At 42.7% G+C, this 13,526-nt stretch overlaps 1 pseudogene; it reads left to right on the plus strand.

Annotated features, from left to right (window-relative positions):
* Nucleotides 1-10,120: 10,120 nt before the first annotated feature.
* Nucleotides 10,121-10,737, plus strand: LOC129475680 (large ribosomal subunit protein eL20-like; annotated as a pseudogene).
* The last annotated feature ends 2,789 nt before the right edge of the window (nt 10,738-13,526 follow it).

A 13,526-nucleotide genomic window follows, 5' to 3' on the forward strand; every position in this document is an offset into this window, starting at 1 on the left:
CCAATGCCTTCTCCACACCGTAACTGGCGGGGTCTATAAGGCTGTAACTCTCCACCATGGAGATGTAGTAGAGGGGAAGGGCAGCTGGAGGGTGGCGGGGAGCAAGTGCAGCCTGATAAAGCTGTGGAGGCTTTGGGAGCAATGTGGCCCAGAACCCACAAGATGTTGGGGGCAATCTAAAGGCATGTGCGTGAATGGCTGGGCTGGTAGGAAAGGAAGAGCAAGGTAATGAGGTGAGAAATGAGGCGAATCCTCTGGGCCAGCGGAGTAAGCCACTCTGGGGCTAGCCCAGGAGCCAGGACCCTCCACTGGAACGCAGCCCCACCAACACCTTGATTTCTGTCCAGTGAAATCTATTTTGGATGGCTGATCTACTGAAAAGGAAGATGTGAAATCTGTGTTGCTGTAAGTCACTAACTCTCTGGTAATTTATTACAGCAGCCACAGAAATCTACTAGAACAGGTGACCTAGGAAGATATATCCCAAATAAAGAAGAGGGTGTGTGCTGATCTTGACCTTGGATCTGGGGGGAAGTGGAATAAAAGGAAAATGTTCCCCCTCCCCTGAGAGCTTATAGCCACAAGCTGGACTGTTCTTTTAGAGTGGTCTAGTCATAGAGTAGTGGACACTCCAGAATCTCTCTCGGAGGGACTTAGAAACAGTGATTCAGCCAGGCACGGTGGCTTACACCTGTAATCCCAGTACTTTGGGGGGCTCACCTGAGGTCAGGAGTTCAAGACCAGCCCGGCCAACATGGGGAAACCCTGTCTCTACTAAAAATACAAAAAAAAAAAAAAAAAAAACTGAGCTGGGCATGGTGGCACGTGCCTGTAATCCCAGCTACTTGGGAGGTTGAGGCACAAGAATCACTTGAACCTGGGAGGCAGAGGTTGCAGTAAGCTGGGATTGCACCACTGCACTCCAGCCTGGGTGACAGAGTGAGAGAGTGATGAGAGAGTGAGAGTGAGGCCCTGCCTCAAAACAAACAAACAAAACAAAACAAAACAAAAAGCAGTGATCTGGCTGCTGGAGAAGGCTCCTGGATTTGTCTTGAAGCTGCATTCGACTATCTTACATACAGGTTTTACTTAGATGATTGTGACAGCCCAATAAAAATAGCAGTTTAAAACATAAATAAAATACATTTTTAAAGTTTTTATTTTAGAAACGAGGTCTCAATATAGAACTTAAATAGGCCAGGTGCAGTGCCTCAGCCTCCCAAAGTGCTGAGATTACAGGCATGAGCCACCGCACCTGGCCTATTTAAGTTTTAAATGAAGTGGTTCAGAGGTCACGTTGCCCCAGAGTGACCAGCAGAAGCAAGCACACATCCTCTGTGGAGGGAGGGATCTCCTTTAAACACAGGCCTCAAAGCACTGCTATAGAAAATTCCAAAATATGTAATTTTTTAAAATCCTAAAATGTACAAGGAAACAAGCCACCATGAGTTATAGAAACATTTAACATGTGAATTCAGGTATCAGTCCTGCAAAGATAGCAGCCTTTGAAATTATATGACAAAGACTATAAGTATAATTAATATGCTTAAAGAAATAAAAGGAAATATTGAAACTGTAATAAAAAAGCAAGAGAATATAAAATGACTAGATACGCTTGAAAGAAAACCAAAAAGAGCTCCTAGAAATGAAAAATATGACAATTGAAATTGGACATTTAAAGTTTAAACAGCATATTAAACATAGCTGAAGAAAGAAATAGTGAACTGGAAGATGGATTTAAGGAAATTACCCAGAATGCAGCACAGAGAGACAATAAGATAGACAGGTCACACATATATTTAGTTGGATTTCTAGAAGAAAAAAAGGAGAATAGGGAATATAAAATATTTTAATAAACAATGCCTGAGAAATTTCCAAAACTGATGAAAGACACTGTGGAAGAGACTGCTAAGTGTCCCCCAGTATCCATTCTCTGCTTCTCCTTTTTAGAATAAAATGCCCAAAGGTTAATAGTGTTTATGGCTTCGCAGCTAAAAACTTTATTTCCTATCCTCCCTTGCGGCTAATTGTGGCCATGTTTTTGCATATTGTCTCCTATTTCCATTAGAGCCCTCAGCATTTTAATCATAGCTATTTTAAACTTCTGGTCTGATCATTCCAACACCCCTGTCATAGCTGAGTCTGCTTCTGGTACTGGCTCTATCTTTTTGAACTGTGTTTTTTGGCCTTTAGTATGCCTCGTCTTTTTATTACTTTTTCTTTTTTTTTTTTTTTTTGTCAAAAGCTGGACACACACTGGGTAAGAGGACCTGCTGCAAATAGGCAGAATGTGGAGGGAGGAAAAGCATTCAGTCCTGTGATTAGGTTTCTGTCTTTGGGCGTGCCTGTGCCCCTGGACTGTGAATTTCACCAGTGCTTCTCAGATTGTGCCCCGCTTAGGTGGGCCAGGATGGCTACAAAAGACTGAGTTGGGTATTTTGCTTCCCTCAGGTCAGTTAGGCTCCGCCAAAACCCTAATAGGTTGGGCCTGGTAAGGGTTACTCTTGAGGGCGGGCCTAGTTAAGAACAGAACGCCCTGGGCATATTTCAAAATGACCACTTTCCCCTCCCCCTGCCAGAAGCATGATGAGATTTTTCTCACTGTGAGAACTTGGTTGAGCTCCTTTAAAAGTAAAACTTGCAAAAGTATGGGAGCCCCATAAGACTGCCCCACCCCAGAGTTTTAACTCTCAGACTTGTCCGCACTGAACCCCCAGCAATTCAGCAATTGCAGTTCGGGTGTCCCTACGCCAGCACTGGTTCCTGTGCCTGGCCTCCCGCTCTGCTAAGTTGTAATTCTCTGTGCCCGCCTGTCTGTCTCCCCAATTTTGGGGGCAGCAGTTTGCCCGGTGACTTCAATTCTCTGATAAACCTAAGAGGAGTTGTTGATTTTAAATGTGTTCCACTTTTAATCATTCTTAGGACAGGCTGATGACTTCTGGCCTCCTTAAACACTGGACCAGCAACAGAAACTCCCCTGGGTCTGTTTCTATTGACTGATTTTTCTTCTCATGATGGCTCACATTTTTATGCTTCTTCTACCTGAGTCAGAAAGCCAGGAGGTAGAGCTCTCCTAGTCTGTCTCCTTTCTCTCAGGGACCACAGTCCTTCACTGATTGCTGTCCCCCATCTGAAAACAATGGATTTTCATATATTTTGCCCAGTTTCTAGCTGTTTATGGTGAGACAGTAATTCTGGACCCTCTTATTCCCTCATGGCCGTATTGATATTGAGTGACTTTACATATTGTTAAGACAAACATGCATGTTAAATTTTTTAGAGTAACTAGAATATAAATAGGATGTACTACTTCCAAACTAGTAGAAGAAAATAGCAAATAATGAAGGAAAATATCAGCTAATCAAAAAAAGGTCAAGTAAGGGAAATAAAGAAATGGAAACGAGGCAGGCGCGGTGGCTCATGCCTGTAATCCCAGCACTTTGGGAGGCCGAGGCGGGCGGATCACGAGGTCAGGCGATCGAGACCATCCTGGCTAACACGGTGAAACCCCGTCTCTACTAAAAAATACAAAAAATTAGCCGGGCGTTGTGGCGGCCACCTGTAGTCCCAGCTGATTGGGAGGCTGAGGCAGGAGAATGGCGTGAACCTGGGAGGCAGAGCTTGCAGTGAGCCGAGATCACGCCACTGCACTCCAGCCTGGGCCACAGAGTGAGATTCTGTCTCAAAAAAAAAAAAAAAGAAAAAGAAAAAGAAAAAGAAACCGAAACGTTGGAATAAGTAGAAAGTATAACATAATATGTTAAAAATAGATCCATCCAAAAAGCATTAAGCAAAATAAATAGATTAAATTATCCAGTTAGGATTTTAAAAAATCCAGCTATAAGCTGTTTATAAGAGATACATCTAAAAAATAGGGCCGAAAAAGGCTGAAAGGGCAGAACTGACTGGGCACAGTGGTGGCTCACACCTGAAATCCCAGCACTTGGGGAGGCCAAGGTGGGAAGATCACTTGAGCCCAGGAGCTTGAGACCAGTTTAGGCAACATAGTGAGACCCCCGTCTCGACAAAAAAATTAAAAAATTAGTTGGGTGTGGTGGTGCGAACCTGTGGTCCCAACTACTTGGGAGGCTGAGGCAGGAGGATCACTTGAACCGGGGGGTTGAGGCTGCAGTGAGCCGTGATTTTGCCACTGTACTCCAGCCTGAGTGACTGAGTGAGACCCTGTCTGAAAAAAAAAAAAAAAACAGAGAAGAAAAAGAAAGGGCAGAACCTCCAGCTATGGCCAAATGTGGATAACAGCAAACAACTTCCCCCAAAAAGTAACTATAAAGCTGGACCAAATTGACAAAAACAAGTTTTTTGATCTGGAAGTCAACGGAAGATGACTTATAATCCAAGCGGCTGGATTTTGAGTAAGAACAGCGGGAGTCTGTGGCATTCTGGCCCAGGGCTGCTCCCATCCCTCCTGGCTTGCTGGACATGGAGGCTTTGCCAAGGCGGGGAAGGCCATGAAGACCAGCAGCTTCTCCCCATAGGCTTGAAGGGCGCTCGCTCATTTGGATTGGTGGGCAACACCTGTGCCCAGTGGTGTCATCGGTGGAAGTGACTTCTTGGAGGTGGGCGGGCTGGGAAGGGCAAACAGATCAGCTCTACTCAACTGAGGCTATGGATGTGCTTGCGGCAGTATATTTCTAGCTGACGAGAGACTGGAGGGGTCCCATGCTACTCACGCTCTCCTGGACTGCTCTGGGACTATGCACGTGTATATAAGAGATGTGAGAGGGCCCAGTGGAAAGGAAAGCCCAGAAGACCTTAAAGCAGCCTGAACATTGAATAAGCTCCCCTACCCACACCCAGACCCAAGGACACAAGCCTTACTGGCTTGAGATGTTTGAGCACAGCTTCTGTCCAGTCATTGGCTGACCACCAAGCTAGGCAGATACAGGGTAGCCCCTAGGAAACCAGGCTTAAAATTTTTAACTAGAATATATATTTTTTAAATGGAAAAAATCTTCCCTGCCAGCCCACCTCCAAGAAGTCACTTCCACGGATCATGCCGCTGGGCACAGGTGTTGCCCACCAATCCAAATGAGCGAGCGCCCTTCAAGCCTATGGGGAGAAGCTGCTGGTCTTCATGGCCTTCCCCGCCTTGGCAAAGCCTCCATGTCCAGCAAGCCAGGAGGGATGGGAGCAGCCCTGGGCCAGAATGCCACAGACTCCCGCTGTTCTTACTCAAAATCCAGCCGCTTGGATTATAAGTCATCTTCCGTTGACTTCCAGATCAAAAAACTTGTTTTTGTCAATTTGGTCCAGCTTTATAGTTACTTTTTGGGGGAAGTTGTTTGCTGTTATCCACATTTGGCCATAGCTGGAGGTTCTGCCCTTTCTTTTTCTTCTCTGTTTTTTTTTTTTTTTTTCAGACAGGGTCTCACTCAGTCACTCAGGCTGGAGTACAGTGGCAAAATCACGGCTCACTGCAGCCTCAACCCCCCGGTTCAAGTGATCCTCCTGCCTCAGCCTCCCAAGTAGTTGGGACCACAGGTTCGCACCACCACACCCAACTAATTTTTTAATTTTTTTGTCGAGACGGGGGTCTCACTATGTTGCCTAAACTGGTCTCAAGCTCCTGGGCTCAAGTGATCTTCCCACCTTGGCCTCCCCAAGTGCTGGGATTTCAGGTGTGAGCCACCACTGTGCCCAGTCAGTTCTGCCCTTTCAGCCTTTTTCGGCCCTATTTTTTAGATGTATCTCTTATAAACAGCTTATAGCTGGATTTTTTAAAATCCTAACTGGATAATTTAATCTATTTATTTTGCTTAATGCTTTTTGGATGGATCTATTTTTAACATATTATGTTATACTTTCTACTTATTCCAACGTTTCGGTTTCTTTTTCTTTTTCTTTTTCTTTTTTTTTTTTTTTTTGAGACAGAATCTCACTCTGTGGCCCAGGCTGGAGTGCAGTGGCGTGATCTCGGCTCACTGCAAGCTCTGCCTCCCAGGTTCACGCCATTCTCCTGCCTCAGCCTCCCAATCAGCTGGGACTACAGGTGGCCGCCACAACGCCCGGCTAATTTTTTGTATTTTTTAGTAGAGACGGGGTTTCACCGTGTTAGCCAGGATGGTCTCGATCGCCTGACCTCGTGATCCGCCCGCCTCGGCCTCCCAAAGTGCTGGGATTACAGGCATGAGCCACCGCGCCTGCCTCGTTTCCATTTCTTTATTTCCCTTACTTGACCTTTTTTTGATTAGCTGATATTTTCCTTCATTATTTGCTATTTTCTTCTACTAGTTTGGAAGTAGTACATCCTATTTATATTCTAGTTACTCTAAAAAATTTAACATGCATGTTTGTCTTAACAATATGTAAAGTCACTCAATATCAATACGGCCATGAGGGAATAAGAGGGTCCAGAATTACTGTCTCACCATAAACAGCTAGAAACTGGGCAAAATATATGAAAATCCATTGTTTTCAGATGGGGGACAGCAATCAGTGAAGGACTGTGGTCCCTGAGAGAAAGGAGACAGACTAGGAGAGCTCTACCTCCTGGCTTTGTGACTCAGGTAGAAGAAGCATAAAAATGTGGTCCCTATGGATTGCTTGAGCCCAGGACTTCACGAGCACTCTAGGAAGTATGGCAAAACCCCATGTCTACAAAAAATACAAAAAATTAGCCAGGCGTGGTGGTGCACACCTATAGTCCCAGCTACTCGGAAGGCTGCAGCAGGAGGATTGCTTGAGCTCAGGAGGTGGAGGTTGCAGTGAGCCGTGATCACACCAGTGCACTCCAGCCTGGGAGACAGAGAGGAATTTCAGTTTCTGGTCCAGCATGTAAGGAGCCTGGAAGTCATCAGTGTCTCCTAACAAGAAGTAAAAGCAGAACAGACTTAAAACTGAACACATATTTTGATATGTGTAATTGGAGGCTCTGAGGAAGAGGAGAAAGAGAAAGGGGTAGAATAAATATTTGAATAAATGATGGCTAAACACCAGCATTTGGTGAAAAGCATTCATTGGATCCAAGAAGTTTGAATAACCCCAAGTAAGATAAACACAAAGAGAGTCACTCATAGACATTTCATGGTTAAATTATTGAAAGCTAAAGACAGACAACTTTGAAAGTATTATAGCAGAAGAAACAAATGACCCATATAGAAGGGAACAGCAATAAAATTAACATCTGACTTCTCATCAGAAACAATGGAGGCCACAAGGGAGTGGAACAACAAACTGATAGCATTGAAAGAAAAAAAAGGCTGGTCACGGTGGCTCACGCTTGTAATCCCAGCACTTTGGGAGGCCGAGGCGGGCAGATCATGAGGTCAGGAGATCGAGACCATGGTGAAACCCCGTCTCTACTAAAAATACAAAAAATTCTCCGGGCGTGGTGGCGGGCGCCTGTAGTCCCAGCTACTCGGAGAGGCTGAGGCAGGAGAATGGTGTGAACCCAGGAGGCGGAGCTTGCAGTGAGCCGAGATTGCGCCACTGCACTCCAGCCTGGGCGACAGAGTGAGACTCCATCTCAAAAAAAAAAAAAAAAAAGAAAGAAAGAAAGAAAGAAAAAAAATACTATCAACCAAAAAAAATTTGTTTTGAGACAGAGTCTCAGTCTGTCACCCAGGCTGGAGTGCAGTGGTGTGATCTCAGCTCATCGCAGCCTCAACCTCCTGGGCTCAAATGATCTGCCTGCCTCAACCTCCCAAAGTGCTCAGATTACAGGTGTGAACCACTGCACCCAGCCCCCAGATTTTATATATAGCAAAACTATGCTTTAAAAATGGAAGATTTAGCTGGGTGCGGTGGCTCATGCCTGTAATCTCAACACTTTGGGAGGCCAAGGCAGGTGGATCACCTGAGGTCAGGAGTTCGAGACCAACCTGACCAACATGGTGAAACCCCATCTCTACTAAAAATACAATAATTAGCCAGACGTGGTGGCATGCACCTGTAATCCCAGCTACTTGGGAGGCTGAGGCATGAGAATCGCTTGAACCTGGGAGGCAGAGGTTGCAGTGAGCCAAGATCACACCACTGCACTCCAGCCTGGGTAACAGAGAGAGACTCCATCTCAAAAAAATATAAATAAATAAATTGAAGTTTTAAAAAAAGACATTCCCAGATAAACAAGGGCTAACATAGTTCATTACTAGCATGCCTCACAAGAAATACTCAAGGAAGTCCTTCAGGCTAAAAGGAAATGACACCAGTTAGTAACTGGAATTCAAAGTAAGAAATGGAGAGCAGAAAAAATGGTTAATAAGTGGCTAATATAAAAGCCTCTCAACATATTCTTATTCATTTATTCTCTTTTAAAAACATAAGACTGCATTAAAAAATAGGTATTACACTGTATTTCAGGGTTTATAACCTATATAGATGTAATATACATGGCCTTACTAACACAAAAGAAGTGGGAAAGACTGTAGCCATACTGAGGCAAAGTCTCCATATTTCACCAAAATTAAGTGAGTATTCATCTGAGGTGCTCTGTGATTAGTTAAGACTCATAATGTAATAGCTGGAGAAAACCCTAAGAAAATAACTCAAACTTGGAGTGAATGAATGCATATTTATGTCTAAATTTCTGCTTCAATGTAATTAAAAATCAACAGAGGAAAACTGGCTAGCACGGTGGCTCACGCCTGTAATCCCAGCACTTTGTGAGGCCGAGGCGGGCAGATCACTTGAGGTCGCAGTTCAAGACCAGCCTGGCCAACGTGGGGAAACCCTGTCTCGACTAAAAATACAAAAGAAAATTCAAATATAACAGATGGACATTTCAATGCTCTATTTTCAATAGTTGATGGAACTAGACAGAAGATCAGCAAGGATATATAAAATCTGAACAACACTATCAACAAATTTGACCTAACTGATACCTATAGAACACACCATTCAACAATTGCCAAATACACCTTTTTTTCAAGTGCACATGAAACATTCTCCAGGATAGACCCTAACCTAGGTCATAAAACCAGTCTCAATATATTTAAAGGAATTTAAATAATATAAAATATTTCTCTGACCGCAACAGAATTAAATTATAAATCTAAAAAGATAGAAACCTAGGAAGTCCAAAATACTTGGAAATTATACAACACTCTTCTAAATAACTGGCAAGTCAAATAAAAAACAAAGGAAATTAGAAAGAATGAAATGAGAATGAAAATGAAAACACAACATATCAAAATTTATGGAATGCAGCTAAAGCAGTACTTAGAAGGAAACTTACAGCTTTAAAGGCCTACACCAGCAAAAAAAGAAAGATCTCAAATTAATAACCTACGTCTCCACCTTGACAAATTAGAAAAAGAAGAGCATGCTAAACCCAAAGCAAGCAGAAGGAAGGAAATAAAGATTAGCACAGAAACTAATGGAATTGAAAACAGGAAAACAATAGAGAAAAATCAACGAAAACAAAAGTCAGCTCTTTGAAAAATCAGCAAAGTTGATCTTGGCTAGAGTGACCAAAAAGAAAAGAGAATCAAATTACCAAGATCAAGAAGAGAAAAGGGGGGCATTACTACTGACCTATAGGAATGTAAAGGATTATAAGAGAATGCTTTGACCACTTTATGCCAAAAACATTGGCCAACTCAGATGAAATAGAGAAATTCCTAGAAAGACACATGACCAAAACTGACTTTAAAATAAATTAAAAATCTGAATAGACTTATACCAAGCAAATAAATTGAATTAGTACTTGAAAATATTCCCACAAAAAAAATCCAAGCCCAGATGGCGTCACTGGTGAATTCTATCAAATAACTAAAGAATGATTAATGCCAATCCTTCACAGACTCTTTCAGAAAATAGAGGAGGAGGAACACTTTCCATCTCATTCTATCAGCCCAGTATTACCCTTATACCAAGGATATCACAAGGAAAAAAACTACATATCAATATCCTTCATGAACTCCTAGATGCAAAAATCTTTAACACAGTATTTAAAAACTAAATCTAGCAGCACATAAGGATTAGACACCATCATCAAGTGGGATTTATACCAAGAACACAAGCTCGATTTAACATCTGAAACTCAGTGTAATACACCACATGAACAGAAAAAGGACAAAAACCATATGATCCTCTCAATAGGTGCATAAAAAGATTCGACAGAATCTAACATCCATTCATGATTTAAAACAGTCCTTTTGCGGGTGGCGGCGAGCGCAGAGGACGCCATGAAGGCCCCGGGCACACTACTAGAGTACAAGGTGGTGGGTCGCTGCCTGCCCGCCCCAAATGCCACACACCGCCCCTCTACCGCATGCGAATCTTTGCTCCTAATCATGTCGTCGCCAAGTCTCGCTTCTGGTACTTCGTATCTCAGTTAAAGAAGATGAAGTCTTCAGCGGAGATTGTCTACTGTGGGCAGGTGTTTGAGAAGCGCCCCCTGCGGGTGAAGAACTTCGGCATCTGGCTGCGCTATGACTCCCGGCGCTGCACCCACAACATGTACCGGGAATACCGGGACCTGAGCGCCGCGGGCGCTGTCACCCAGTGCTACCGAGACATGGGCGCCCGGCACCGCGCCCAGGCCCACTCCATCCAGATCATGAAGGTGGAGGAGATCGCAGCCAGCAAGTGCTGCCGGCCGGCCGTCAAGCAGTTCCACGACTCCAAGATCAAGTTCCCGCTGCCCCACCGGGTCCTGCGCCGTCAGCACAAGCCACGCTTCACCACTAAGAGGCCCGACACCTTCTTCTAAGGGCAGGGCCCTCGCCCGGGTATGCCCCAAATAAACTCAGGAAAGCGCCCCCCGCCAAAAAAAAAACCTTTCTACAAACTAGGAACAGAATGGAAGTTACTCGTGATAAACGGCATCTATGAAAAATCCACAGCTAGCATCATACTTAATGGTGAAAGACCAAACGTTTTCCCTCTAAGATTAGGAACAAGGAAAGGATTCTTTTACCACTTGTATTTAATGTAGTATTGGAGATTCTTGGCAGTGCAATAAGCGGGAGAAACAAAAAGAAAAAAAAAAGAGAGAAAAGGAAGGGAACAAGGAAATTATAAGCATCCCAATTGGAAAGGAATAAGTAAAAATTCTCTTTACTTGCAGATGACACGTGCTGTGTGTAGAAAATCACAAAGAATCCACACAAATAAAACCTATTAGAACTAATAAAAAGGGCCAGGCATGGTGGCTTATGCCTATAATCCTAGTGCTTTGGGAGGCTGAGGCAGGAGGATTACTTGAGCCCAGGAGTGCAACACCCGCGTGTGCAGCACAGTGAGACTCCATCTCTAAAAATAAAATAAAATAAAACAAAAATTAGAACCGAGCATGGTGGCCTGCTCCTGTTGTCCCAGCTACTCTGGAGGCTGAGAGGGGAGGATTTGCTTGAGCCCAGGAGTTCAAGGCCGCAGTGAGCTATGATTGCACCACTGCACTCCAGCCTCTAGCCTGGGTGACAGAGCAAGACTCCGGTCCCCCCTCAAGAGAGAGAGAGAGAGAGAGAGCTAATAAAAAGTTTAGCAAGGCCACAGAATACAAGATCAATATACAAAAAAAAAACAATGGTTACTTCCATACACTTTTAATGAACAATTCAAAAATGAAATTATGAAAACAATTCTGTGTACAAGAGCATAAAAAGAACAAAATTTACAAATAAATTTAACAAAAGAAGTGCGAAATGTATACACTGAAAACTGTAAAACATCATTAAAAAAATTAAAGAACAAAATAAGTGGAATGATATTCTGTGTTCATGGATTGGAAAACAATACCGTTTTAACATAGCAACAGTCTCTGGCTGGGTACGGTAGCTCACACCTGTAATCCCAGCACTTTGGGAGGCTGAGATGGGTGGATCACCTGAGGTCAGACGTTCGAGACCAGCCTAGCCAACATGGTGAAACCCCGTCTCTACTAAAAATACAAAAAAAATTAGCCAGGCATGGTGGCAGACACCTGCAATCCCAGCTACTTGGGAGACTGAGACAGGAGAATCGCTTGAACCCGGGAGGCAGAGGTTGCAGTGAGCCAAGATCATGCCACTGCACTCCAGCCTGGGTGACAACAGTGAAACTCCATCTCAAAACAAACAAACAAACAAACAAAAAACAAACAAAAAACCCATGTGCATCAAAAGACACTATCAAAGAGTGAAAAGATAATCCACAGAATGGGAGAAAATATTTATGAATCATATATCTGATAAGGATCTAATATCCTGAATACATAAAGAACCCTTACAGCTCAACAATTAAAAGATGAATTATCCAATTAAAAAAATGAACAGAAGTTTCGAATGAACATTTTTCCAAATAAGATATATAAATAATAAGTACATGAAAAGATGCTCAATATCATTGGTCATTAGAGCAATACAAGTCAAAACCACAATGAGATACCATTTCACACACACTAGAATGGCTATTTTAAGAATCACACACAATAACGAGTGTTGACAAGGATGGAGAGAAATTTGAACCTCATGCATTGCTGGTGGGAATGTAAAATGGTGCCGTTGCTTTGGAAAACAGCTTGGCATTTCCTTCAAAAGTTAAACATGGAGTTATCATATGGCCCAGCAATTCTACTCCTAGGTATATACTCAAGACAATTGAAAATACACGTCCACACAAAAACTTGCACACAATTGTTCATAGCAGCATTATTCACAATAGCTAAAAGTGGAAACAACCCAAATGTCCATCGATAGTTAATAAAATGTGGTCTATCCATACAATAAAATATTCTTCAGCTGTAAAAAGGAATGAAGTACTGATCCATGCTACAATATGGATGAACCCTGAAAACATCATAGTAAGAGTAAGCCAGACACAAAAGCCCACGTATGGTATGATTCCATTTATTTGAAATATTGAAATAAGCAAATCCACAAAGATAGAAAGTCAATTAGTGGTTGCCAAGCACTGGTGGAGGGGGGTGGGGTGCGGGGTGTAAATGGGGAGCTACTGCAAATGCATACAAGGTTTCCTTTTGGGGTGATCAAAATGTTCTGGAATTAGATGGTGGTGATGGCTGCAAAACACTGTAAATATACTAAACACTGCTGAATTGTACATTTTACAGGGTGAAATTTATGGTATGTGAGTTGTATCTCAATAAAAACAAACTTTTAATTTGAACGGAAAAGGATTGAAAAAAATATACCAGTCAAATGTTAACCAAAAAAAGTTATAGTTGCTATGTTAATATCAGACCAAGTAGACTATAAGGGAAAATCATTGCTAGTATTAACATATATCACTATATTTTGATCCTAAAATATATACCAATTCTAAACTCAAATACACTGAATAACATAACTTATAAATACATAAAGCAATAATTGAAAGAGCTACAAGGAGAAACTGGCAAAAAGCAGTTGAGCCTTTACTCAGGGTATCATGTGAGGAAAGACTTGGTTCCCTGGGGTGAGGGAAACTATGGAAGTCTCCATGGGGTGTGAGGGAGGAGCTCTGGAGAGATGGGCGTAAGCTTTTGTTTTTTAAAGACCAGCGTGATAGTAAGCATGGGCTTCTTCTATTTCTCAAAAGGGGGCAGTTAATAGGGTTGAAAAATATTGAAAAATTATCTTAAA

Source organism: Symphalangus syndactylus, chromosome X (genome assembly GCF_028878055.3).
Source record: "Symphalangus syndactylus isolate Jambi chromosome X, NHGRI_mSymSyn1-v2.1_pri, whole genome shotgun sequence".
Classification (NCBI taxonomy): Eukaryota; Metazoa; Chordata; class Mammalia; order Primates; family Hylobatidae; genus Symphalangus; species Symphalangus syndactylus.